Here is a 27,368-nt window from a genome sequence, read left to right as displayed (position 1 = left end):
GCTGTGTTGTGAGTCTTTATTACATGGTATACATGTAGGATAGCATGATACTTCTAAGAAAAGATCAATATAAATGTTAATCCTATCTTCCTCTCTCCACAGAGACTACTTATTCTGAGTGTTTCCCAGATTTTCTGTTTGGATTTTTACTAAATAATGTACTTCATGTTTTGCATGGGATGTATCCTATTTTGTTCAAAATGAGTAGTGGTATGCTGGAATTGTGATCTACTTGGATCTTCGAGCAGTCTTGGGAATTAATTCTCAAGGAAAACAATGTCAACATTAACAAAGATAAGCTGGAAGGTGACTTATTTGCTGCTTATGAGCATGTTGGCAAATTGGCTAGTCCTGTACAGAGTCAGCAACTCCAAGCAAGAGAATGTAGTTTTACCTGATTCAAAACGAACCCCTCTACAGGATTTTCCTTTGTTCTACTTCTGAACTTTGGATACTGAGCTGAGGGATAGTTTTGTTCCCTACATGTGTTACACTTCTGACCTCAGATAAAACAGCTTCATTCTTTGATATTCTTCACAGAATTTATAGTCTATTTTTGAAGCTTTCCAATAATCCTTGGAATTAATGTCAGTAGTCATGCTGTGTATTTTCTTGTGTGCATCCTCTTGTGCATTTATTTCTTCTAGCTGCATTGCTGTCAATTAATTTTTTAAAATCTATATGGCAAACTTCAATGTTGGTTCATGTGGAAGTTTTTTCTCAATAATAATGTTCTTTACATCATTAATTATTCTGATTCTGAGCAGACGTTCATTCGATCCCGCACCTACCTATTTTAAGTTTCAGTTTAGGCTTATTTATTAGTGTCACGTGTAGGCTCACATCTCTTGTATTGCAATGAAGAACTGTAAAAATCCTCCAGTCGCCACACTCTGATGCCTGTTTGGGTATACTGAGGGAGAGAAGAATTTAGCATGGCCAACGCACCTAACCAGCACGTCTTTCGGACTGTGAGAGGGTACAGGAGCACCTGGACTAAACCCATGCAGACATGGGGAGAATGTGCAGACTCCGCACAGACAGTGACCCAAGCCAGGAACCGAACTTGGGTCCCTAGTTCTGTGAGGCAGCAGTGCTAACCACTATGCCATTGTGCAGCTATTTTAAGGAATGGGCAGCAATGTAATACAGTTGATTCATCAGTTCCTTGGCCTTAACCTATAAATCTGAACATTCTTCCAGCTCCAGTCTGCTATGTAGGTTTGGTGGAATAGAACCTTGTGCTCTCTTGCTCCAGGCCAAATATTACATCCCACCGCTGATTGCACAGTGTTCACTACATGACTGTGGATTGAAGACCTGTCCATCACTCCCTTCAACCTAAATTTGTCAGATTTGTCAGAATCTTGATGGAGCTCAGTTTCAATTATATTTCTAGGTCTTGTGAAGCCTACACACGCCTTAAGTATTTAGACTCAAGAAATTTCCTGGTCATTATAAGGTTTGGTAGTTAACATAAACAGAATCAATAGCACCAACACAACCTCATCCACAATTGCCTCAAATGGTTAATCATCAAGAATTTTCAGTGCCTCTTTGCCCCTCTTCTAGTCACTAAAGTAGCAATTCTGCCATCTTTTGGCATTTTAATGAGATTTAGTCTCATAAGTGTCCCTATTGAAGTTTTCCCAATGGCTTGCTCTATTCCCTCATTTTGAAAGAGATTGTTCATCTTAAATAATAGATTCATTGATTGATATGCGGATATATTGTCTGTTTTTATTTTTTCAATTTTAACTGACTTTTCAATTAATGGATCATCTGGAACAGGATAAAGTGAAATAAATCATTTTTTTTTCCAAATCCGAGTAACTTTGATACAGCAAATTTGCATAGGCCAAAGGTGACACTGCGCATGGTTTCACAGTGGTTAGCACTGCTGCCTCATGGCATCAGGGATCTGGATTCAATTCTGGCCTTGGGTCACTATCTCTGTGGAGTTTGCACATTCTCCCCATGTCTGCATGGATTTCTCCTGGGTGCTCTGGTTTCCTCCCATGTCCAAAGATATATAAGTTAGGTGGATTGGCCATGCTAAATTGTCCTTGGCGTCCAAAGGTGTCTAGGTAAGATGGATTAGCCATGGTAAATGCACAGGGTTACTGGAATAGAGTGAAGGGGAGGGCTTGGGTGGGATGCCCTTTTGGAGAGCTGGAGTAAACCTGATGGGCTGAATAGCCTCTTTCTGCACTGCAGGGATTCTACGGTTTGATAGTGATCAGAAGTGGCAACCCTATATAGGTTCATTAACTAGTATGTCACATGGAGATCCATTCTGCGACCATTACCCTTCACTATCTTTTCCAGTGATTTCAGTGAATGTATGAGGGGAACAATTCCTAACTTTGTTGATGACACAATGTTGTGTATGAAAATTATGAGACAAATTTACACTGCTTTCATGTGAATGTAATAAGACAGACACATGGGGTCAGCAGCATTAGAGTTCCAGTATTGTGGTTCATCTGACTGTTTCCATTTTGAGAGGGGAAACTGAAATGGGAACTCCCACACCCACAGCAGTCCTGAGCTGCACTGCAAACGTTGCAGGTTGTTATTGTTAATATTGTTCCAGACCTTGCTGGTGGCAATTCCAATCTAACCAGAATAGTTTAATCTGGTCAGGTGCACTGGGGTGTCTGGAACGTTGTAACTTCCATGCCAAATTTAAATCATGAGAACTTCTTCACTGCTAGAACGGACATCTCGCTAGCATGCCCTGCCAGTCAAAAACTATTGATGCTCTCTGTGCCTGATTAACTTGGGTGTGGACTCAAAGTAAACAAAATGTGGAAATTGCTGGAAGCTAGAGCAGTCAGCAAGGGCAGATATTTTAAAGCACTGTGAATTATGCCTTTAATATATAGAGACAAATATAAAGTCTTAGATATAAAACATACTACAGTAAAAAGTTAAAATCTACCCCTGTGACTTTAGACTGGTCTGCAATATTTGGGGGAAGTCTGATCAATGCTTTTAACATGGATAAATGCAGCATGAAAAAGTGCAGAGTAGGTCAAGGACAAAACGTTGTGGAGAAAAGAGACAAAGGATCATCTGGACTTGAAACATTAGCTCTTTACTTACAGATGCTGGCAGAGCTGCTGAGATTTTCCAGCATTTTCTCTTTTGGGACGGGGAAAAGATTTACTTACTCCCATTTTCGGGCATGTAGGCAGGAATTCTCCAGTCATTCATGCCCCGCTGCTGCTGCCAGTGAGAACAGAGAATCTGGTATTCAACCAAATCTCCATTCACTACAGCGGGACTGGAGAATCCAGAACATTAGCTGAGTTTCTGGATTAATAGCCCAGCGATAATACCACCTGGCCATCGCCTCCCCTACATCACAGTACATGATGAAAATATATTGCAACATGTTCTGCCCTCTCACTCGTGGAACAAGGTGGTCAGTGACAAGAGGATGCAGAACAGAAGCAGAAGTGGACAGGCAAAACTACAGTTCCTAAAGGCTAAAAGGAGATGGCTCTTAACATCACAGGGTCAGCTGTGACAACCTGTTGTAACTAGCATCACTGAGAATATTCATGGTGACAGTATGCTCTTGCTTTAAGCAGCTTCTCAAATTCCACCTCATCCTCATCCTGCTTCCTGGCATGAAGTGGAACTGCAGATCACATCACCACACTATCCTGTTTACCACACCATCCTGTTTACCATTCCATTCTGCCTCTACCCTATCCTGCCTCTCAACCTGTCCTGCCTCTCACTCCATTCTGCCTCTCATCCCATCCTGCTTGACACCCCATCCTGCCTCTGACCCCATTCTGTCTCCGGACCCTTTTCCGGAGCATTCTGCCTCCATCTTCTCCGGAGATTTCAACATGTCATTGAACATCTCGCCAGGGCCATCCCCACACCCCCACTTCTTGCCTTCAAACAACCGCACAACTTCAAACAGACCATTGTCCATAGCAAGCTACCCAGCCTTCAGGAGAACAGTGACCACAACACCACACAACCCTGCCACAGTAACCTCTGCAAGACATGCCAGATCATCAACACAGATGCCATCATTTCACATGAGAACATCATCCACCAGGTACACAGTACATACTCCTGCAACTCGGCCAACGTTGTCTACCTGATACTCTGCAGGAAAGGATGTCCCGCGGCATAGTATATGGGGAGACCATGCAGGTACTACGACAACGGATGAATGAACATCACTCGACAATCACCAGGCAAGACTGCTCTCTTCCTGTTGGCAAGCACTTCAGCGGTCATGGACATTCGGCCTCTGATCTTTGGGTAAGCATTCTCCAAGATGGCTTTCACCACACAAGACAGCACAGAGTCGCTGAGCAGAGACTGATAGCCAAGTTCCGCACACATTAGGACAGTCTCAACTGGGATCTTGGGTTCATGTCGCACTATCTGTAACCCCCATGACTCGCCTGGGCTTGCAAAATCTCACTAACTGTCCTGGCTGGAGACAATACACATCTCTTTAACCTGAGCTTAACCCTCTCTCCAATCACATTGTCTGTACCATTAAGACTTGATTACCTGTAATGACTCACAGTCCAACCATTATTTTGTAAATTGAGTTTGTATCTTTATATGCCCTGTTTGTTAACTGAAATCACACTGATGAAAGAGCAGTGAGCGGTTTGAAAACTAATGGCTTTTGCTACCAAATAAACCTGTTGGACTTTAACCTGGTGTTTTGAGACTTCTTACCCCATCCTGCCTCTCACCCTATTCTGCTTTACCATCCCATCTTGCTTCATCACCCCATCCTGCTTCTTACTCCATCCTGCCTCTCACCCCATCCTGCCTCTCACCCCATCCTGCCTCTCACCCCATCCTGCCTCCCACCCCATCCTGCCTCTCACCCCATCCTGCCTCTCACCCCATCCTGCCTCTCACCCCATCCTGCGCCCCACCCCATCCTGCGCCCCACCCCATCCTGCCTCCCACCCCATCCTGCCTCTCACCCCATCCTGCCTCTCACTCCATCCTGCCTCTCACTCCATCCTGCCTCTCACCCCATCCTGCTTCTTACCCCTATCCTGCCTCTCACCCTATCCTGCCTCTCACCCCATCCTGCCTCTTACCCCCATCCTGCCTCTCACTCCATCCTGCCTCTCACCCCATCCTGCTTCTTACCCCTATCCTGCCTCTCACCCCATCCTGCCTCTCACCCTATCCTGCCTCTCACCCCATCCTGCCTCTTACCCCCATCCTGCCTCTCACCCCATTCTGCCTCTCACCCCATCCTGCCTCTTACCCCTATCCTGCCTCTCACCCTATCCTGCCTCTCACCCTATCCTGCCTCCCACCCCATCCTGCCTCTTACCCCCATCCTGCCTCCCACCCCATTCTGCCTCCCACTCCATCCTGCCTCTCACCCCATCCTGCCTCTTACCCCTATCCTGCCTCTCACCCCATCCTGCCTCTCACCCTATCCTGCCTCTTACCCCTATCCTGCCTCTCACCCCATCCTGCCTCTCACCCTATCCTGCCTCTCACCCCATCCTGCCTCTCACTCCATCCTGCTTCTCACCCTATCCTGCCTCTCACCCTATATAATATGGTGGCCAGGAACTGCCACCTGGACAGTCACAGCAACCTCATGAGAAAGGACAAGAGGTTGACCTTTGGTGTGGAAGCAGCATCTCTTGTTCTGCCACTGGCAGCCCCCAGCTCAGGTACTGACACTGTGTCAAGACCCAGTGTCTGCAACATGGTGAAGCACCAGCATCATTGGGTGGAAGCAATGCCAGGGAAAGGATAGTTTGCATGCCAGCTCACCAGAGAATGAGCTTACATACAAGTTCTGCAGGTGACTGAGATGAGGACTTTGTTGGGGCAACCTACAGGAGAAAAGTGATAATGATGCTCACTGAGATGGTGTGTCTCCAGGCAGCCTATACTTATTGTCAAGGAGCATGGAGGAGTCCAGTTTTAATGTGGAACAAGGTCTTGAGCCGAGCTTGGAGTACATCCTTTCCAGCATGGAACTACCAGTTAATTTGCAGACCCACTCATGATGTTGTATCTCAGCTATTATTGTTGCAAAGGAAGAAGCCACCCAAGCATTGGAAACTCAGTGATGCAGTTATAAGATCCATTGCTGCCATCACAGTAGTAGATGCCAGTGCTCAATGTGGTATTCTTATTTCACAATAATCCCACAATCTGCCCTCTAACTGATTAGTAAGTTTGCTGAGGCAGTGCCCTGGGGGAGTGTCAGTGACTCCATGGGGCATGGACCTGCAGTCCTCTCTCAGGATGACAACATTCACCCTCCTGCCACATCATCAGTGGCTTTACTGTTGCGTGTCAGCTAGCCAGCCCAGACTGATGAAGTCTGAAGCAGGACTGTCAAGACCCTGAGCTGCCTGAGATTGTCCTCCAAGATGCAGCTGTAATGTCCCCAATGGAGGTCACTGGTTTTCCCCTAATAATGTTGCAGCCATTAGAGCAGAGCTGCGGAGGAGCATTAGGACACACTCAAATCAGGCAGTAAGGGAATACACCAAGTGATTAGTTCAGTGATGTATGTGTTATTGGGAAAGCTGTTAGATAGAGTTGTCTTGGAATGTTTTTCTTTATCAGTGGCTTTTACTTCAGTGCTTTAGTCAGGAGGATGCTGTGGTAATTCATATTAGACGGAGAGAAAGATGTGTAATTTTGATGATGGAATAAGATCTTGGGGGAATGGGAGATTTAGCTGCTCACAGATACCTTTCTGGAGCAATGGGGTCAGTGATACCTCCTCCTTCTTTGGCTCCTCCACCTAAGATGACCTTCAAAGGCTTGATGACAAGGGCTACAGTTGATGGTGATGACATTTTTGCCAGCTGTTAGAAACATGTAGCTAGTATACCCAGCAGGTCCAGTGTCCACTCCTGGGAGGCTGCAGATGCCTGACACCCTCTGCTGTGACATCCCGAATCTCCTGAAGCACTGGTGTCCTGGCATGTCATCTGCCCATACAACAAGCCATGGGTAGTTTCTCCTGTGAACTGCAGCTTTCTACTCTTCCCATATCTTTGTCAAGCAATAAGTCTTTCTCTCTCAACGGCAGGCTAGTGGCCTGCTGGCCATGCTGCTGCTGGCCATATTGCACCTCATCCAAATTCAATCTCAGGCAAGCACCCTCTTGATGTGATTCGAAAAACCTCCAAGGTGCAGGAAGAAATCTCCAGCTGAAACATTGCAAAGTGACCCTTTCCTACTCATCGTCAAGAAAGCAGCAGTGAATTCAGAATATTTCTTAGAATATCTCCATCAGCTTTAATCAGCCCTCTCAACTGCTGTTTTGCTTTTGCTTCGCTTTCAATGGCTACCTTCAAAAAGCCAAAGAAACCCATGAATCTAGTGTCAATTGTAAAAGTGTGTTGAAATCTTGCTTCAATTGAGTGATTACCATATGTTAATTGGCAACTCACCCCGCCTGAAGGGGTTGTATACATCCAGCCTAATGTGCTCAGATTAAGTATTTGTGTGCCATCATTTTTGCTGGATTTAACCCATTCCCACCCGAAGCCAAGCCCAAACTCCCCTTCATGTTAAAATTCCCCTTTCTTTTAAGAAATATTTGGCCTCCTTTCTTCCTACCAAAATATACCACTTCACTTTTATCTATATTGAAACTCATTTGCTATTTACATACCCATTCTACAATTATTAAAGTTTTCCAATATTTGTTCTAGTCCTCCTCTTTATAAATTACACCTCCAATCGGTTTAGAAATGTTGAAAATGTATTTCTAACTCCTAAGTTCAAATTAGTTATATAATTGGTGAACAATGATGAGTCCTCACATCTTCCGTCTGTCTGAAAAACTAGATTGGACTCCCTACTTTATTGATCTGTTTCATAAGTCAAGGAGAAAAAGGAAGCATTTGTCAAAGCCAGCAGGCTGGGAACACATGAAACAAGTTGGAATACAAGTAGAAAGAAACTTAAGCAAGGAGTAAGAAGGGCTAACCGGGGTCATGAAAAAGCATTGGCCAGCAGGATTAAGGAAAATCCCAAGGCTTTTTATACATATATAAAGAGAAAGAGGGTAGCCAGAGAGAGGATTGGCCACTCAAGGACAAGGGAGGAAATCTATGCATGGAACCAGAGGAAATGGGCAAGGTATTAAATGAGTACTTTGCATCAGAATTCATCAAAGAGAAAGACTTGGTGGATGATGAGTCTGGGAAAGGATGTGTAGATAGTTTGAGTCATGTTGAGATCAAAAAGGAGGAGATATTGGGGTTCTTAAGAAACATTAATGTAGACAAGTCCCCAGGGCCTGATGGGATGTACCCCAGAATATTGAGAGGCAAGGGAGGAAATTGCTGAAGCCTTGAGAGAAATCTTTGTCTCCTCACTGGCTAAAGGGGAGGTCATAGTAAGATGTTTCACAATACCAAGTTAAAGTCCAACAGGTTTATTTGGTAGCAAACACCACTAGCTTTCAGAGTGCTGCTCCTTCGTCAAGTGAATGGGGAGTTTTGATCATAAACAGGGCATATAAAGGCACACACTCAGTTTACAAAATACTGATTAGAATGCAAGTCTTTACAGCTAATCAAGTCTTAAAGACACAGACAATGAGAGCGGAGAGAGGGTTAAGCACAGGTTAAAGAAATGTGTATTGTCTCCAGCCAGGACAGTTAGTGAGATTTTGCACGTCCAGGCAAGTCATGGGGATTACAGATAGTGTGACATGAACTCAAGACCCCAGTTGAGGCCGTCCTCATATGTGCGGAACTTGGCTATCAGTTTCTGCTCAGCGACTTTGCATTGTCGTGTGTTGTGAAGGCCATGTTGGAGAACATTTACCCAAAGATCAGAGGCTGAATGCCCGTGACCTCTGAAGTGCTTGCCAACAGGAAAAGAACAGTCTTGCCTGGTGATTGTTGAGCGGTGTTCATTCATCCGTTGTCGTAGTGTCTGCATGGTCTCCCCAATGTACCATGTCTCGGGACATCCTTTCCTGCAGCGTATCAGATAGACAACGTTGGCCGAGTTGCAAGAGTATGTACCGTGTACTTGGTGGATGGTGATCTCACGTGAGATGATGGCATCTGTGTCAATGATCCAGCATGTCTTGCAGAGATTGCTAGTGGCAGGGTTGTGTGGTGTCGTGGTCACTGTTCTCCTGAAGGCTGAGTGGTTTGCTGTGGACAATTGTTTGTTTGACATTGTGCGGTTGTTTGAAAGCAAGGCGGGTGCGCGGTGTGGAGATGGCCTTAGCGAGATGTTCGTCTTCGTCAATGTGAAGATTCCAGAGAAGATGTCGTAGCTTCTCCGCTCCAGGGAAGTATTGGGCAACGAAGGGTACTCAGTCCACTGTGTCCTGTGGTTGTCTTTTGAGGAGGTCAGCCCGGTTTTTCGCTGTGTGCTTTGGAACTATCATTTGATGAGTCGAGCGCCATATTCTGTTCTTATGAGGGTATCTTTCAGCGTCTGGAGGTGTCTGTTGTGATCCCCTTCATCTAAGCAGGTCCTGTGTATATGGAGGGCTTGTCCGTAGGGGATGGCTTCTTTAACATGTTTAGGGTGGAAGCTGGAGAAGTGGAGCATCGTGAGGTTATCTGTGGGCTTGCGGTACAGTGAGGTGCTGAGGTGACCGTCCTTAATGGAGATATGTGTGTCCAAGAATGCAACCAATTCTGGAGAGTAGTCCATGGTGAGGCTGATGGTGGGGTGGAACTTGTTGGTGTCATCATATAGTTGTTTCAGTCATTGTTCACCATGAGTCCCAAGGAAGAAAATGTCATCTATGTATCTAGCGTATAGCATCAGTTGAAGGTCCTATGCGGTGAAGAAGTCTTGTTCGAGCCTATGCATGAAGATGTTGGGAGGTCCCAGAGGATTGGAGAATAGCCAATGTTGTTCCTTTGTTTAAGAAGGATAGCAAGAATAATCCAGGTAATTATAGGTCGGTGAGCCTTACATCAGTGGTAGGGAAATTATTGGAGAGGCTTCTTTGAAACAGGATTTATTCCCACTTGGAAATAAGTGGACATATTAGTGAGAGGCAACATGGTTTTGTGAAGGGGAGGTCGTGTCTCCCGAACTTGATCGAGTTTTTCAAGAAAGTGATTAAAATGAATTGATGAGGGTAGAGCAGTGGATGTTGTCTACATGGATTTCAGTAAGTCCTTTGACAAGGTCCCTCATGGCAGACTGGTGTAGAAGGTAAAGTTACATGGGGTCAGAGGTGAACTGGCAAGGTGGATACAAAACTGGCTCGGTCAAAGACAGAGGGTAGCAGTGGAAGAGTGCGTTTCTGAATGGAAGGCTGTGTCAAGTGGTGTTCCTCAGGGATCAGTGCTGGGACCTTTGCTGTTTGTAATATATATATAAATGATTTGGAAGAAAATGTAACTGGATTGATTAGTAAGTTTGCAGATGATACAAAGTTTGGTGGATTTGTGGATAGCAATGAGGACCATCAGAGGATACAGCAGGATTATAGATCTGTTGGAGACTTGGGCAGAGGGATGGCAGATAGAGTTTAATCTGGACAAATGTGTGGTAATGCACTTTGGAAGGTTTAATACAGATAGGAAATTTACAGTTAATGACAGAACCCTTAAGAGTATTGATAGGCAAAGGTACCTGGGTGTATGGGTACACAGGTCACTGAAAGTGGAAATGCAGGTGGAGAAGGTAGTCAGGAAGGCAAAAGGCATGCTTGCTTTCATTGGCCGGAGCATTGAGTTTAAAAATTGGCAAGTCATGTTGCAGCTTTATATAATCTTAGTTAGGCTGTGCTTGGAATGTGGTATTCAATTCTGGTCGCCACACTACCAGGAGGATGTTGAGGCTTTGGAGGGGACACAGAAAAGATTTATCAGGATGTTGCCTGGTATGGAGGGCATTAGCTATGAGGAGAGGTTGGAAAAACTTGGTTTGTTCTCACTGGAGTGATGGAGGTTGAGGGGAGACATGATAGAAATCTACAAGATTCTGAGAGGCATGGACAGAGTGGATAGTCAGAAGCTTTTTCCCAGAGTAGAAGAATCAATTACTAGGGGGCATAGGTTTAAGGCACAAGGGGCAAGGTTGAAGGAGATGTACGTGGCAGATTTTTTACACGGAGGGTGCCTGGAACTCATTGTCGGGGGAGGTAGTGGAAGCAGATACTGTAGTGATTTTTAAGGGGCTTCTTGACAAGTAGATGAATAGGATGGGAACAGAGGAATATGATCCCTGGAAGGGTAGGGGGTTTTAGTTAAGTCGGGCAGTATGGTCGGTGCAGGCTTGGAAGGCTGAAGGATATGTTCCTCTGCTGTAATTTTCTTTGTTTTTTGTTCTTTTAACCAGCTTACCTTCCATTCTGCTATTTGTTCCCAACTTCAAATATTCTGACTTTTGTCTCAGTTTTTGAAATCCAAATATATTACATCTACCACATTGATTACTTCTACACTTTCTGGTACACCTTCAAATAATTCACTCTGGCTGGGGCAGTATGATATTTTGGAATCTATGTTGACTACCCCTTACTATTATAAAGTTAGGTTATATGTCTGGAACTATTTATTTTCACACAGAGTCATCAAAGTAATAGACTTTTGGCATGTGTATTTAGAATGGATTCTCTACAATTTTCTATGAGGCTTTTAAAGGAACCTGGAAAACATCTCAAACTATTTTTTCACCCAGAGGGTGGTGAATGTGTGGAATTCACTAGCACAGAAAGTAGTTGAGGCCAAAGCATCGGCTAATTTCAAGGCAAAATTAGATATCGCTCTTAGGGCCAAAGGGATCAAGGGATATGGGAGGAAGGGGGAATCCGCGCATTGAATTCGATGATCATCCATGATCAAAATGAATGGTGGAGCAGGCTCAAAGGGCTGAATGGCCTACTCCTGCATCTATATTTTTATGTTTCTATTTAAGGTAGCTGAAGTGTAGCCACAGTCAGTGAAATTTCTTTGGATTGTCTTAAAGGGTCAGAGACTAATTCTCCCACATTTTTTTCTATTTTGACTTAAGGTTTTTTTCTCTGCTTTTCCCTTTCAGTTGGTCAGGAGAGTTGTTGGTAAACAAGTTGCACTAAATCTGGATGGGATGGGTGAGATGACCAATTTGGTCTTTTTATGTACATTGTCATCGGCTCGTAAGAGGTGTAGGACTTAGGCCTTTCTGGCTGCAAATGTTTCTTTTCTCCTTCTTCTGTTTCTCTTTCTAAAGATTTCTGGTTGATCCAGATTAAACCACTACCAATTCAGACACCGTGTAGTGTTTGTTAACTTTGGTGGTAAGAAATAACAAAAAATGCAGAGTCTTGAACTATGGCGTCAATGGCCCAGACAAATATGTACATGACTTTTAGAGTAATATTTATAAAATGAGGCACCCTAGCTGTTCATTACAGTGCATTTGCTACAGTCATACTTGCCAACACCTATATACAAACTTCCCCGGGTTAAGTTGTTGAGTTGGCTTAGGAAAAGAACATATACAAATTAAGAAGTGCTTTCCCACAACACTCCAAACTGCTAATTATATTTTATCAAACATAGTCAAATGTTCGAACAGAATCCCTTTAAAAGTCATACTCATAATCTGCTGTGCGTGCAAATGTGTGTGTGAGACAAGCAGAGAGACATTAGGTCAATGTATATTTGTTGGCTGAACTAAGCGCTGTGCATTTGTCAAAATGTCAGGCTTAGCAGTCAGACAAACTGCTCAGCTCAATAAATTCAACATGGCAGAATGAAACAAAAGTTTAATTACATTGCACAATCCTTCACTGCAGACTGTTGGTCAAAATGTAAAAAACACAATTGCTGTTCATTCCCAGTTAAGCTTCCTGGATAGATAATAATGATTGATGTTTCCTTTTTCGCTAATGTCACATTGCAAATCAGCGCATGCCTTTTATTTTTCACTCTTCAAATTAATCTCTGTCACACTTTTAACCAATACGACAGTATGTTGATATCGGCCGGTCAGAACATATTATTGTGCTGAACTGCTGCTGCAAACTAAGGTCTGCTTTTCCACTTCCCAAAGGAAGTTTGAAAATAAATATGACTTTCGATGTTAAATCAATCAAGAAAATAATGAAAGTTGGGCGTGTCACTCAAAGTGGATTTACGATGGCTGTCAAATGCAATTCCTTTTTGACATCTTGATGTTGGGCATACCATCTGTGGAGTTATCAGGAAGAGAATGGCAGGTACAAGAATGAGCCAAATCACAACACTTTCTTGCTCCTTAACAAAGTATACAGGGAAATATTTTCGAAAATAAAGCCTATCCAATCAGTCAGGGACTTGTTTGTGTGTGTGTTTGTGCATACAGGATGATGAATAGGGGTAAGGGTTGAAACTTAAGATAGTAGGGAATACAACTTGCAAAAGACTGAAATCAAAAGGAATTGTCAATTCCAGTTCAGAGGAGAAGCCAATTTTAACAGATTTTACTTGTATTTTTTCTGTAACATTGAGAATGATGCTTTGATATTTTACAAACATTCACTCAAGATGAACGTCAAGATCCCGTTTTTGGAAAGTCACCTGTAGAAGGACCAAACAGAGGTGAGAGCTTTTCAGAATGATCAACAATTGGAGGACAAGCCAAGTCACAGGACTCATGCAAGTTTCTGAGCTTTTGATTGAGACTGGGCCTCACTGACGCCAGTAATTTCCTCCCACTGTAACCTTTCCAGCCAAAGTTATGATGAAGTTTGGGAACTCCCACTGACTTTCTATCAGCAAGAGTCAGCTTGGCTCAGTAGTGGCTCTGATTCTAAAGTTGTAGACTCAGATCAGTCCAGAACTTAAATACTTTTGCCGAACTCTTCATTGTAGGTGCTGAATGCTCGATGAAATGTTAAACTATGTCCTCACCTGCCTGCTCAAGTGCATTTAAAGGCTGGAATTCTCCAACATCGCCCATGGCTGGGATTCTCCAGTCTTGCTGCACTGAATGGAAATTTGGCTAAGCGCCAAATTTTCTGTTCTTGCTGGCAGAGGTGGTGAGGCACACGACATAGAAAAATTTCAGCAAAAAGATCCTGTGGCACTTTTTTAGGGTGAAGCAAGCATTTCTCCCACTGTCCTAACCAATATACATCCTTCAACGAACACTGCCAAATCGGATTAACCAGCCAGTTTATTTTTTGCTATTTGTGGGATGTTGCTTTGTGCAAATTGTCGAATGCATTTGCTCACAGAAAACAACAGTGAATATAAATTGAAAGCTATTTATTGGCCAAAGGCATGAAAAGCATTATATGTGATTCTTCTCGCCAATATCTGAAACCATTGCTGATCTGCGACTGGAATAATTTCTCTGATCCAAGAAATCAGATACCAGACTGCAAAGAAATTGGACATATATTCAATAGACATATGATGACCTAAATAATACCCAAATTGACTAAAACACTATTGGACAGATACTGTTGGGTCCTGCTGAACAAATAGCTACAAATGGTCTACAAATGGTCTGACAAAATTTTTATGAGTATCCAAATTTTGACCAATTCTGAAAATGCTAGATTAGGAAAAGCCACCTTTACACAACTTGTGACATTATCACAGTGGACGAGAAGGAGACTATCTCATGCGTATTTTGGCTAGAAAATGCTGTTGACAATATTGAATAAACATTAAATACACAAATGTGACATTCCTATCTGCCGTTCTAGTGGAAGTCTTAAATTCACCTATTTTATAAAGGTGAAAATAGTGATCAAATAATGTCATATGAATGCATGAAACTTCCATCCATTAATATTGCCAGCAGTCACTCCTGGTCAAAGTGGTAGGGTTATCTAACAGACAGATTTGTGAGGCTCTCCGTCAGCAGTGGAAGCTCATAAAATTCTCTATTTTGTTGTAAATTAATTGCAACCATAAGAATCTACATTGCTAAAAATATTAAAGCCCCACTGTAAAAATGTGAAGGTTACTAGAACATGATTAAATATGGACTGAAAACTGGTAATGAGCTGGTGTACTTTTGTATCCTAGAACTGAAAGATGTTAGTCAAATAGTGCTGATATATAGTAACATTTTCAGTATGGAAATAACTGCTGTCAAACTCCATTTTAATGTTTCAATAAATCATCCCAGACTGTTAAGAGAGGTGCGAAGGGAATGGAATGCTCTTTTGTTGAAAGCACGCATTCCAACCCCAGCCTCTCTGGTTGAGAGGGCCGACCAAAGTCTTGAACAGTTGGTTAAAAGGACCATGACGATTTATAATCTTTAATAATGGTGCCTGATGCACACAATGCCGAAACTCAAAAGGTCTTGGGTTTCTTCAATCTCACACTTTCACATAAACAGTGTTAACTAAACATCTCTGTCCAGTGGGAATCACAGGCACCCAGTGTAAAGGGAGTTTCAGTGTTAGTTTAGTTTCCTCCCCCTCTTCCAGTCAGCCATGGTATTGATTCTCTTGTGGCATGGTGCTGTGGGCACCAGATGTCCTCCATAACTTTAAAATTCCACATATCTGTTCCTTGGCAATGAGTATTGATGGACTGTTTGATCAGAGGGAGGAGTGTTGGAGATGTCTCACAGCTGAGCCCAGTCTTGCCCTCCAGCTTCCTCCCACACTTGCTGTCAGTTTGTTCTTCCCTAACACAATGTGTTAAGGTCAATTGTAAGCACTGTGTAACATTGGCTTACCAGATCAGCACCAATGTGCTAGCCAGGCCAAGTCAGCTACTTCCTGACTAAGCTGGCTGCACCAGTGTGGAAGTCTGACACACACTGTTCCCTGTAAGCTAAATCTAACACTTTTCTTGGCTGAATCATAAACTGTTTGTTGCCTTCTACTTCTGCCTATGTCCATCACAAAAAACCCTAAGCCCTTCTGCTTGGAAATAAAAACTGGATGCACTTTGTAAATTTTCATTTCATCGTAGTGCAAAGATAATATCTCATTAGACTTCAAATGTAACAAAGCACCTTTGGGGAAATTGAGCTGAATGGTTGACAATCGGAATATCATTAACCAGGATATGAAGCAGAATGAGCAGATGATGGTTTGTACAAAACAAAATGAATGGCAGATGACCTGGCTTTGGACAGAATTAACACTTTAATGGGAACTGCCTTTAAGCCATTGTCTACTTCAGAAATGTCCTGCTATTTGATTAAAAAGAGAGAGAAGGCAGAGGGAGATGATGCTGAACAGAATAATGCCCCTGCTGTATGGTGACCTCTTCCTGCTTCTCGCTTCAGAAAGAGGACCTTCCTCTTCTCCCATATGCCCTCGAGCATTAGATTCAGGTCAGTGAGGCAAGGGGCAGGCCTCCAACTAACCTGTGACAGCTCACTTCCCTGTGGTAAAGGGGAAAGATTTGTCACAATCAGCAGATCTCTCCTTCGAGACAACGAGAGCCTCAGTGATAACTAGTGATGAGTCGCATACTTCTTTCTATCCACCTGAGCCTCACTAGGTCTAATTGGATAGGACGGGTCTCTCAGCTCCTCTACCACTTTCGAATTGTACCCTCTACCTTATATTGTGTGCCCACATTCTTTCTATCAAAATGAATCACTCCACACCTCTCTGCATTAAATTTCATCAACAACATGTCCACCCATTCATTTAACCTACAGGTTTATCACTATCTTCCTCACAGTTCACAATACTTCCAAATTTAATTTCAACTTCAAAATATTGAAATTGTGCCCTTACACCCAAATCTAGGTCATTAATATAGATTAAGAATAGCAGCAGTTCCAGAACCCAACTCCTGAGGACCCCACTTTAAACTCTACTCCAGTATAACAAACAATCATTCATCATACCAAGAAACAGATATTTCTAGACGCTCAACTAATTAACTTCACATCCTTTTCATTTCAAGACCTTTAACTTTGTTGGCAAACTCATTATGTGGCACTTTGAAAAGCACTTATGGAAGTCCATGTACAACACATTAACTGCTTTACCCTCCAGGTGACTGCATCAAAAAACTCAGTAAGGTTAGTTCAGCACAATTTAGAGTCATAGAGAGTCATAGAGGTTTTACAACATGAAAACAGGCTCTTCGGCCCAACTTCTCCATGCAGCCTAGTTTTTAACCACTGAGCTGGTCCCAATTGTCTGCATTTGGCCATATCCCTCTATAGCCATCTTACCCATGTAACTGTGTAAATGCTTTTCAAAAAACAAATTGTATCTGCCTCTACTGCCTCTGGCAGCTCGCTCCACACACTCCCCACCTCTGAGTGAAAAAATTGCCCCTCTGGACCCTTTTGTATCTATCCCTCCTCACCTCAGACCTATGCCCTCTAGTTTTAGACTCCCCTATCTTCGAGAAAAGATGTTGACTATGCCGCTCATTATTTTATAGACGTCTATAAGATCACCCCTAAGTCTCCTACGCTCCAGGGAAAAAAGTTCCAGTCTACCCAGCCTCTCCTTATAACTCAAACCATTAAGTCCTGGTAGCATCCTAGTAAATTTTTCTGCACTTTTTCTAGTTTAATAATATTCTTTCTGTAATAGGATGACCACAACTTTACACAGTTGCCCTTAACAAATCTGTGTTGGCTTTCCTAGTTAAATTTTACAAGTTTATAAATTCAGAAATATTTTTAAAATAAAAAACAGGTGAATTTGATTGCAATATTAGCCACCACTGTATATATATGACAATGTTTAAAAAAATGCTCTGCCCTTCACAAGAAAAAAGATATGTGTTGTTATTATACTAAAGTCAGAATCCATTGAAAATTAAAGCTAGGTCGATTATACTATATGATGGGAGCAAGTAAAATCTTGCAGATAAGGTCAAGGTTATGACACTGGAATATGTATTTCACCTCAAAATAAACAGAATCTTCCTGTCCTGCCCGCCATGGGAATCATAGCAGGCGGGGCTTGAACCATGCATCGGTCCATTGACCTCGGGTGGGGTTTTCTGGTTTTGGGGCGAGCGCGGCCAGAAAATCCCGCTCCATAGCTGAGATGTTTGTTGTTCTACACATGAGTGTCCAACGTAATGGGCAACATGCGTACGCTTTCCTACATGGGACATATGCTATCCGCCATGTCAGTAAATGCTAATAGTTAGGTATCCTGTGTCAAAACAGGCATTAGGACTTCTGGAGATTCAAACAAGGTGCCTAATGCATGTTTCTAAAACCTGGTTGCCATAAACACAGTCAATGCCGGATCTTCCATGGCTACACAAGGCCTAAATGGTAGCTTTTCAAAGATGCACTGGAAGATGCCATCAAAAAGGTAAGTTTAAACACTTAAGTAAATGGAGAGTCTTAGCTCTTCCTGATTCCACATAAATCCTTGCATGGCCTTTGCCGTATCACCAACCCTTTATCCCTTATCACCTCCTAATCACTCCCTACCCTCAGTCTCCAGCTGCTGGATTATTGGAAGAGCAATGTAAATGCAAGTTGTCATTGTTGATTGCTCCCTCCCTCTCAATTGACTCCCTTCTACCAAGGCTGGACTGATTTACATCTGTTTCTCTGGCTAGTTACCTGGGAATATGAAGCAGGTGCTTGCAGCTTACCAGCTCACACTGAACTGAAGTCCAAGGCTCAGTACTGAGTGGATCGGTTGGGCCTATGCATCTGGTTATTGGCATCATTCCCTGCATCCGACCCATGCCTTCAGGTCAGGGCTGTCTAATTTCATTCTGCTTACGTTTGTGTCAGAACTAAAAATTATTTCTCATTTCAGTAATGAAAATAATGCTATCCAAAAATTCCAGAATAAATCCATTTCATGTGATTTGATCTATGAATGTTTGCCAATGGGGCTCAAGGAATTATGTAAATATTTAAATAGTGGATTAGCATCAAATGGGTGCCCATAAATCTGCCTTCTTCAAACCTGCTGCACTATTGTAATGTCAAAAAAAAAGGAAATGAGATAATAGAGACAATTTCTTCCCTTGGCTTATAATGGCCTTGAAAATCATGAAACTAAATCTGCAAAATACGTCAATCAATAACATTCATCTTGAAAATATTCATGTAGTGTAACAAACATTTTTGTCATAATAGATACAGATAAGTGATAACAGTAATTGTGATCATTTCGGCTTTCTTTTACATGATTAAGCAGTGCTAGACTATTGTGATTTGGCTCAAGATAATTTAGTGTGGAAATTCAGTAATGTTTAATTTATGTTTAGTACAGACAATGTCAAAAGAGGGGAAAAAAACATGTAAGAAAAAAATACATCGCCTTAGTCTGAGGGTGCAATTCAAACTTACCTGTGGATGGTTCGGTCTTGGGAGATTGTTGTTATTGTTCAGTCAGTCAGGCTATTGCTCTGGGCAAGCTGACAAGATAAGGCTCAATGTTTGAACCTGTCTGTGGGCCGTAGTATACAAAATAAGACATTTCCCGTAACACATGCTGTAAATATTTATAACGAAATATGATGCTACTTTTAAAGCAGTTAAATCCACAGCAGATCCTGCTCACTGAAAGAAAACAGACCTCTTCAAAAAAAACGTAGGGACCTTCAAAACTTTCGATATCCCATTTCTCCAAATTACTTGTGCAAATAGATTAATTTATCTTCGCGATTTTACTTCAAACGCTGATGTGTTTTTTGTAAAAACAGATTTCTTCATCAGTTTTTGACCTTAATAATAATAAATGGAAGCATTGCCTGCTTCAGGGCATGGTTGTCTACTGGTTTATGATACGAACTAACAACCCAGAGGTAATAAGTTCAAATCCTACTCATGGAAAATTATGATAACTGAATTTAATAAAGCTAGTGATTTTTGAGTCAGAATCAGAGAAAATAAATGATAATATTTCTTGAGAGTGGCCCTTGCTCCATTGCTGTAACTTTGTAGGAAGTGATACAGAATCCACATCTACACAACAGTAGAGTGGAGCAGCTTATATGTATTTTTCTAGCCTTTCTGAGCTAACAAATCTTCACATAAATCCAACGGATTCATTCTATTCAGTGAAAGGAGGCTGCCATCTAGTCTGGTTGATAAATAACATCAGTGCCAATCTATGACTGAATTTAAAGGCTGGTATTTTCCATTAGGCAGGTTCGGCAACAGGGGCAAAATATGTCATGAGAATCCAAAGTCAGGTTTGATATCATTATCAGGCTATTAGACCAGAATGATACCCTCAAGTCAAAAAAATCCATCCACGGCAATGTCATGTACAAATGGTGCAAACGGACATCGGGCTTGACTCGGGAGTATTTAACTTCGTAGAATGATCTACAATAACTTTTAAATTTGATTTGATTTATTATTGTCACGTGTATTGGGATACACGAAGAAGTATTGTTTCTTGTGCACTATACAGTCAAGACATATCATTCATAGAGTACTTTAGGAAGAAGGATAGGAGAGGGTGCAGAATTTGGTGCAGTCATAGCTAGGGTTAGAGAAAGATCAACTTAATGCAAAATAAGCCCATTCAAAAGTCTGATGGCAGCAGGAAAGAAGCTGTTCTTGAGTCGGTTGACATGTGACCTCAGACTTTTGTATCTTTTTCCCAACGGAAGAAGTTGGAAGAGAGTATGTCTGGGGTGCATGGTGTCCTTGATTATGCTGGCTGCTTTTCCAAGGCAACAGAAGTGTAGACAGAGTTAATGGATGGGAGGCTGATTTGCATGATGGACAGGGCTTCATGCACAATACTTTGCAGTTTCCTACTAAAGTTAAACAATTAACTGCAGATAAGACTTAGCGATGTGTGCAAAAATTTAAATAAGGAACGCTCAGACAACTCAACCCTGATGCTGTAGTGTTGCTAAGTGTCCAATGATCTGTATACCTGATAAAATGGTTTGGTGACATGAATATGACAAACCAAAAAACTTAACTTGCGGTTAAAGGTTGCTGGAATGAGACTCCAGCTTGCCTGGATGTTGTTTCTCGAAGTAAAAGTTTAAAAGATTATTTGATGGTCATTTTGCTAGAATGGGTATAGCAAAGTTTTGCACTGTTTAAAGTTTCTTCTTTTCCTGAATTTAGTTGCACAGGCTATGTGCAGATACTTGTAAGAACAAATTTCAAAATGCAGCTGTAAAGTTGTTTTCCAGTCCTGTTATATAGAATTCAAGCAGTTAATTCTTCTATGTAAATTTATATTCGTATTAATAACATGTGTCATCACTGTTAAAGAGTTAACAATGGCCCCCTGCTTAAAGCAACACAACCAAGAAGCTTGAAATTAAATCACATTTATATTAAACTTATCAAAGTAGTGATGCACGCCACCCCTGTTCTTCCGGTATTCACTGTTTGTAGAAGACCTCAAGCACATTTATGAACATTACATGCTCCCTCTCTAGGGATACTTGGAGAGTATCCTAGGGGTAGCACAGTGGCACAGTGGTTAGTACTGCTGCCTCACAGCTCAGGTACTCAGGTTCGATTCCTGGCTTGGGTCACTGACTTTGTGGAGGCTGCACACTTTCCCCATGTCTGCATCAGTTTCCTCTGGATGCTCTGGTTCCCTTGCACAGTCCGTAGGTTAGCTGGTTAGCTGCATTGGCCATATTAAGTTCTCCCTCAGTGTACCTGAACAGGTGCCGGAGTGTGGCAACTAGAGGAATTTCACAGTAACTGCAGTGCAATGTTAAGGTAAGCCTACTTGTGACACTAATAAATTAACTTTAAACTTTACCTGGGGGCAAACATAGCCATGGAGATGAGGCATGAAATCAGGCCAAATAACCCCCTCGAGTGTCAGGTGCCTGGGCTTGTTAATAGTCACCTTAGTCAGTCCTAATAACAGTTCTGAGAGAAGATCCTCCAACTCGTCCTATCCCCTTCTCATTGATTGGACAAAGATAAGGGGCATGGAACTGAAGTGCAACCAAACAAAGAGCAGCAGCTCTTTTAAGTAATAAAAAGAGGGATTGCAACTTCACACACTCCAAGTACACATGGAATGTGGGTTCATCCAGACCATAGATATTATCGGCAATTTGGGAATTTATGAATCTATTAAAATTATATTCCACATGATTGCTTCATGCAACACTCTGACAAAGAATTTCCTTCTCAAATCTCCAATTGGAAAAGAGGAGGAATGCATTGTAGTGCGATGATACTGTGCCTTTACGAAATGTATGTCATTTTTTTCTGTAGGATGTTTCTAGCATTCCCTTCCATTTTATCAGAGTCGTTCTGTCTACAACCAGCTGTGTGAGTACTGTTGCAACATAGTTACTTCTAGTTGGTAGAAATTTTCATTTAACCTGAACGAATGCTTTTCTGTTGTTCTTGGTGTTCCCCTGGAATGTTTGAAGAGTGGGACTTGATTGGGATGATTGACATGTATGGTCATATAACTGGTACAGCTAGGCTTAAAAAGAATATTCAAGCTTAAATGCTGCTTTTCAGTTGAGAGAGAGTTGTGTTCTCGTTGAAGTCGGAGACTGGAATATACGATGAGCGCCAAGTTTAAAAGGAGGCCTGGTGTAGATAGCGGGCAGCGTCGGAGCGGGCAGCGGAGTGAGAGGGAAGCAGAGTGAGCTATTAGGGCTTAATATCAAAAAGGGCTTGAAGGTAAAAAGGCCAGGTGGAAAGAACAAGGAAAAAAAAAAAATTTTTTTTTCAAAACTACTACAGCAAGAAACAAGGAAAAAATTTTTTCCCACAACAAATTATATTGAATAATGGAGGGGCATGTGATGTGCGGTTCCTGTATGATGTGGGAACTGGTGGACCCCAGGGTCCTTCCCAGTGACCATGTCTGCAGTAAGTGCAGGTTGCTGGAGGAGCTCCAGCTCAAGGTGGATGAGCTGGCCTCTGAGCTACAGACACTGAGGCTCATCAGGGGGAGAGAGGGTGCCATTGTCAATGGGGTGCAAGTGACATCCACCCCCTCTAGACTGTCTAAATCTAAGGGTCAGGAACAAAAGGGGGCTGCTGGGAGGAGGAAGGGGGGTGAGGAGCGGAGGCCTCAGCCTCTTAATCTGCATAACAGGTTTGAGGTTCTTGCTTCCACTCTGGAAGAGGACGAGGCAGGTGAGGTTGGTGAGCAAACTGCACACGGTACAGTGATGCAGCAGGACATAGGCAAAGAGAAGGGGAAAAGGAACGTAGTAGTGATTGGAGATAGTGGGGTGAAGGGTATTGACACTGTCCTTTGTCACAATGACAAAGTGCACAGAAGGGTGTGTTGTCTGCCTGGTGCTCGGGTACAGGATGTCGCAGCTGGGCTGCAGAGGAATCTGGAGTGGGAGGGTGAGAACCCAGTTGTGGTGGTACATGTGGGTGCCAGCGACGTAGGCAAAGTGCGGACTGAGGATCTGGGGAGGGAGTATGAGAAGCTGGGAATGGAATTAAAAAGTAGAACCGACAAGGTGGTCTTCTCTGGGCTACTGCCTGAACCGAGTGCAGACGGGCGTAGGGTTGACAGGATAAAGGAAGTGAATGGGTGGCTCAGAGATTGGTGTGGGAGGAATGGGATCGAATTTATGGGGCATTGGCACCAGTATTGGGGTAGGTGGGACTTGTTCGGGCGGGATGGGGTTGGTCTGAATCGTGCTGGGACCAGAGTGCTGGCGAATCGAGTAAAGAGGACTGTAGACAGGGCTTTAAACTAATTAGGGGGGGGGAGGGTGCGAGGGTAGGTGATGTTAGGAGGTCTACAGTTAAGGATAGGGTACAGGTAAGGGAAGAGGCTGAGGATGTCCCAAGTGGTGGCGTTATGGCAAATAGGGTCCAGAAGAAGGCTGGGATGAAAGCGCTTTATCTGAATGCACGAAGCATTCGGAATAAAGTGGATGAGCTGGTGGCGCAGATCGACACAAATGGATACGATCTGGTGGCCATTACAGAGACGTGGCTGCAAGGTGACAGGGACTGGGAGATGAATGTACAGGGTTATCAAGTGTTTAGGAAGGATAGGCAGGAGGAAAGAGGGGGTGGCGTAGCTCTGCTGATTAAGGACAGCATCAAGGCGGTAGCAAGGGATGATATCGGAGCCAAAGAGCAGAAAGTGGAATCGTTGTGGGTGGAGATTAGGAACAGCAAAGGGAGGAAGACGCTGGTGGGTGTCGTCTATAGGCCCCCGAATAATGATCTGGAGGTGGGGCGGGCTGTTAACGCGCAAATAAGTGCGGCGTGCAGGAATGGGACGGCAGTAGTTATGGGGGATTTCAATCTGCATATTGATTGGTCGACCCATGTTGGACGAGGTGGGCTCGAGGAGGAGTTCTTGGAATGCTGCCGGGATAGTTTCCTGGAACAGTGTGTGTTGGAGCCGACGAGGGAGCGAGCTATCTTGGATCTGGTGCTATGTAATGAGGCGGGTAGAATTAGGGACCTTGAGGTGAAGGATCCTCTTGGAGAGAGTGATCATTGTATGGTGGAGTTTCTGTTGCAGATGGAGGAGGAGAAAGTGGGTTCCCGGACACGTGTCCTTTGTTTGAATAGAGGGGAGTATGGTAGGATGAGAGAAGAATTGGCGAATGTGGACTGGGGGAGCGCGTTGGAAGGTAGGTCTGCTGAGGAGCAGTGGAGGATCTTTAAGGAGATCTTTCTTGGTGCTCAGCAGAAATTTATTCCGATGGTTAAAAAGGACAGTAGGAAGAGAGGTAATAAGCCGTGGATAACGAAGGAGGTGAAGGAAAGTGTTAAATTAAAAGCGGAGGAATTTAGAGTAGCTAAGAGCAGTGGGCGAGAAGAGGATTGGGAAAGGTTTAAATGTCAACAAAGATTGACAAAAAAGTTGATAAAGGAGGGTAGAAGAAGCTATGAAGCTGGGCTAGCGCTTAATATAAAAAAGGATAGCAAGAGTTTTTATAAATATATAAAAAGGAAGAGGCTGGCTAGGGTGAACGTTGGTCCCTTAGCGGATGAGAAAGGGGACCTAGTGGTAGGGGATGGGGATATGGCTAAGGTCTTGAATAACTTTTTTGTTTCTGTCTTCACGGAGGAGGACGTGAATAATTTGCCGGGTGTTAGCGATGGAAAGGTGGTAGGACTGGAGGGTCTTAATGACATTACTGTTACTAGAGAGGTGGTGCGCGACAGACTGGAGGGGCTGATTGTGGACAAGTCCCCAGGACCGGATGGAATGCATCCGAGGGTTCTGAAAGAAATGGCGGAGGTGATAGTGGATGCCTTGGTGGTTATTTTCCAGACGTCGCTGGATTCCGGGGAAGTGCCGGAGGATTGGAAAACGGCTAATGTTACGCCGTTGTTTAAGAAGGGTGCCAGGCAAAAGGCGGGGAATTACAGGCCGGTTAGTTTAACGTCTGTGGTAGGTAAAATGTTAGAATCCGTCATTAAGGAGGAAATTGCGAGGCATCTTGAAGGGAATTGCTTGATAGGGCAGACGCAACACGGTTTCATTAAAGGGAAGTCGTGTCTGACAAATTTACTGGAGTTCTATGAGGATGTGTCTAGGGCGGTGGATAGAGGAGAGCCGGTGGATGTGGTCTTTCTGGATTTTCAGAAGGCGTTTGATAAGGTACCTCACAAGAGGTTACTGCAGAAGGTCAGAGGACATGGAGTTGGGGGTAGGGTGTTAGCGTGGATAGAGGATTGGTTGTCAAATAGGAGGCAGAGAGTGGGGGTCAATGGGTGCTATTCGGATTGGCGGTTGGTGACTAGTGGGGTGCCCCAGGGGTCGGTGCTGGGGCCTCAGCTATTTACCATTTATATAGATGATCTGGAGGAGGGAACCGAGTGTAGGGTGTCGAAATTTGCTGATGACACCAAGATTGGGGGAAAGGCAAATTGTGCGGAGGGTGTGGAGAGTCTGCAGAAGGATCTAGATAGGCTGGGCGAATGGGCCAGGAAATGGCAAATGGAATTTAATGTTGGCAAGTGTGAGGTGGTCCACTTTGGTAGGAAGAATGGTAGGAAGGACTATTACTTACGTGGCGAAAAACTGCAGCAGGCGACGGTGCAGAGGGACCTCGGGGTCCTTGTGCATGAGTCGCAAAAACCCAGCCTGCAAGTGCAGCAGGTGGTCAGGAAGGCGAATGGGATGCTGGCCTTCATAGCGAGGGGGATTGAATATAAAAGTAGGGAGGTCTTGCTGCAGCTGTATAGGGCATTGGTGAGGCCGCAGCTGGAGTACTGTGTGCAGTTTTGGGCGCCGCACCTGCGCAAGGATATTTTGGCCCTGGAGGGAGTGCAGAGGAGGTTTACTAGGCTGATACCGGAGTTGAGGGGGTTGAGCTATGAGGAGAGGCTGAATAAACTAGGCTTGTACTCGTTAGAGTTTAGAAGAATGAGGGGAGATCTCATTGAGACGTATAAGATGATGAATGGGATGGATAGGATAGAGGTGGAAAGACTCTTCCCGCTCAAAAAAGACAGTAGGACTAGGGGGCACAGCCTCAAGATAAAGGGGGGGCGGTTCAGAACGGAGTTGAGGAGGAACTTCTTCACTCAAAGGGTGGTGAATCTCTGGAATTCTCTGCCCGTTGAAGTGGTGGAGGCTGCCTCGCTAAATATTTTTAAGAAGCGGGTTGATGGGTTTTTGATAAGAGAGGGGATTAAGGGTTATGGGGAGAGGGCGGGAAAGTGGAACTGAGCCACGACAGATCAGCCATGATCTTATTGAATGGCGGGGCAGGCTCGAAGGGCCAGATGGCCTACTCCTGCTCCTATTTCTTATGTTCTTATGTTCTTATTCCTTATTTAAATTGTTGTACACAATGCTAAATCTTACCTGTTTCCTGGAGATTCTGCTATATGAGAGTGAATCTTTCTCTGTGAGCTGCTGTTTTGAAAGCAGAGAGAGAGATATCCTTTTCTGTCTCTGACATCTGGAGACTGGGAGCTGCCAGAGGCCAGGTTGTGGAGTGCTAGTGGAGTGCCGCAAGGATCAGCGCTGGGGCCTCAACTGTTTACCATTTATATAGATGATCTGGAGGAGGGGGCTGAGTGTAGGGTGACGACATTTGCTGATGACACGAAGATGAGTGGAAAAGCAAATTGCGTGGAGGGTGTGGAAAGTCTGCAGAGGGATCTGGATAGGCTGAGCGAGTAGGCGAGGACCTGGCAGATGGAGTATAATGTTAGCAAGTGTGAGGCTATCCACTTTGGCAGAAATAATAGTAGGAGGGATTATTATTTAAAAGGCGAAAAGCTGCAGCATGCTACAGTGCAGAGGGGCCTGGGGGTCATTGTGCATGAGTCGCAAAAACCCAGTCTGCAGGTGCAGCAGGTGATCAAGAAGGCGAATGGAATGCTGGCCTTTATAGTGAGGGAGATAGGATATAAAAGCAGGAAGGTCTTGCTGCAACTGTGCAGAGTACTGGTGAGGCCGCAGCTGGAGTACTGTGTGCAGTTTTGGTCCCCACACTTGTGGAAGGATGTATTAGCCTTGGAGGGAGTGCAGAGAAGTTTCACTAGGCTGATACCGGAGATGAGGGGGTTGGACTATGAAGAGAGACTAAATA

Source organism: Carcharhinus amblyrhynchos, chromosome 1 (assembly GCF_965287045.1).
Source record: "Carcharhinus amblyrhynchos chromosome 1, sCarAmb.v2.hapA, whole genome shotgun sequence".
NCBI classification, from domain to species: domain Eukaryota; kingdom Metazoa; phylum Chordata; class Chondrichthyes; order Carcharhiniformes; family Carcharhinidae; genus Carcharhinus; species Carcharhinus amblyrhynchos.
Note: the sequence above shows the minus strand (reverse complement) of the source record.